The sequence below is a fragment of the Ailuropoda melanoleuca genome, unplaced genomic scaffold (genome assembly GCF_002007445.2).
Source record: "Ailuropoda melanoleuca isolate Jingjing unplaced genomic scaffold, ASM200744v2 unplaced-scaffold5355, whole genome shotgun sequence".
Classification (NCBI taxonomy): Eukaryota; Metazoa; Chordata; class Mammalia; order Carnivora; family Ursidae; genus Ailuropoda; species Ailuropoda melanoleuca.
The window spans coordinates 1-1,931 of record NW_023226670.1 but is presented as its reverse complement, the minus strand read 5'-3'; the positions used below and the strand labels follow the sequence as shown (position 1 = coordinate 1,931).

The 1,931-nt window shown below is 39.5% G+C and overlaps 1 long non-coding RNA gene across 1 annotated transcript; it reads left to right on the top strand.

Moving 5' to 3' along the window:
* The first annotated feature begins 16 nt into the window (after positions 1-16).
* Positions 17-1,882, top strand: LOC109488638. The gene is made up of 3 exons (XR_004622990.1): positions 17-233; positions 857-1,113; positions 1,603-1,882. It is a non-coding gene; the product is annotated as an uncharacterized LOC109488638 (long non-coding RNA).
* The last annotated feature ends 49 nt before the right edge of the window (positions 1,883-1,931 follow it).

The following is a 1,931-nucleotide window of genomic DNA, read 5'->3' as shown; positions in this document are numbered from 1 at the left end:
CCCGTGGCATGCCATTCATTTATTCAACCATTTCTTCATCCAACAGACTTGTTTTTAAAGAATCTGCCCCGACCCTGGTGCTTCTCCTGCAGCGGAGCTACGGAGAGTGATGGAATCCCGTCCTTACTTTCCACGGGCTACCTGCTTCATGGGAGAGCCGTAGAATGAGGCCTATTGGAGTAAATGCCATCATCAGCAAAGAAGAGCAAGGGGAGTGTATCCAATGAGGTGAGGTAAGAGGCTGCCCTCAAGGGCTGGGAGCTCAAAACAGGGATGCTCCAGTGAGGCATGAAGAAGTAAGAGTTTCCAGGAAAACTAAACACCCTGACGTATCTCGCCCCTATTCTACACTCCCCTAAAACCCTGTGAGGTTCTCCTTAAGAGACAATGCGGGAGTTTGGATCCAGGTTTAATACGATTAGGAATGAGGCAACGTTGATTAGCAAATACATGGTAAATGGGGACAAAGCAAAGTCCTTCTGTCTGACTCATAGTTAATGCTTTTTCTCATGAAACAATGTTATTTCCTAGGAGGAGCTAATTCTGTTTTGAAGAAGGCTTTGATAGTAGAGAAGAGGTAAATTATAAAATTGAGATAATTTAATATAATTATAAGCCAGAGAACAGCAAAGCTTGGAGAATTGTGTCTGAAATACTCCAAAATTCTAACCCCACCATAAAAAATAAGTGGGCAAAAATTATATTTTAAATTTGGCTTAATATGTGGTAAACATTTTGTGATTTTTGTGAAGTGTAAGTTCCACTCAAACTTCACTAAACAAGAAGAGAGTTGACTTTACAGTTGAATTCCATATTGAAGAACTTTCTTTCCATTCTTTTTTTTTTTTTCTTTCAGGAACCATCAGAGACCTTAAAAGCATACTCCTACCCAGCCAAAGAGGATGTTTTAAAATGATTTTATTCAATAACGAGAGGAAGTAAAACCAGTAAGAGAATACAGATGCATTCCTCTTGTAGACTTTCCTGGAAAAACAGCAGGAACTGCGTCACAAAAGGTCACTAAGAAAAATTACTGAATGGAAAACCATAAGACTAGAAATGTCAGCTCTGCCGAAGTTTGCTGTGTGGCCCTGGACACGTCATTTCATCACGGTGAGCCCTTCTGCTTCTTTCGTATAACAGAGAAAGTAGTCATGATGGTGTTCCAGTTTACAAGGTTTTGGTAGACAAATGAATTAATATATGGGAAATAATTTGAAATATAAAATACTATGCATAAAGTACTAAAAAGAAGAATACTTTTATTTATTATTACAAATTAAATATCTTGTGTTTGTATTAGCAGATATCCAAGAAGAAGAGTTGATAAGATAGACATCTTGGGAAAACCCTGGGTGGGTTTTCTCCTGGGTGGGTTAGAGCAATTCCTGTGNATTCCTGTTCTGTGGCCTACAGTTTATTTTGAATACTTCAACATAGTATGATACATGAGTAGGATACATTCAGTATAAGCTGCATACTAGAATGGATTATTAGCATTTGAGGCATTCTAATTAGGATAGATAACATTTCAAAGTTGTTAATCAGTGTTGTATTGCTTCCAATAACAATGGCTTCTAATATCACCATCTCTACCTGCAGCAGAACGGAGGAAGGTCTGAAATATTTTCCCAGTGTAAAGATAACATGAGAACCTGGTGAGCCAGCCTCCTAATGTTCTTCAAAGCCCTAGTCCTGGGACTCCTGTTTTTCCCGTGGCTCATGGGCAATATAGAAAATGTACTCATCCCAGCTAGATGACTAGCTGACTCTCGAGACTTGTCAGATGGGCCTCCTTCCAGAGAACCATTCGTGCGAGGTGCTAGTGAATGCCGCTAGGATAGAGCTGGAATTTCACCCGGTTTAGAGAGTAAGTTGTTGGAATGTTTCCATACCTCGTTGGTAATAAATCTGTGTATGCAGACTTGTAT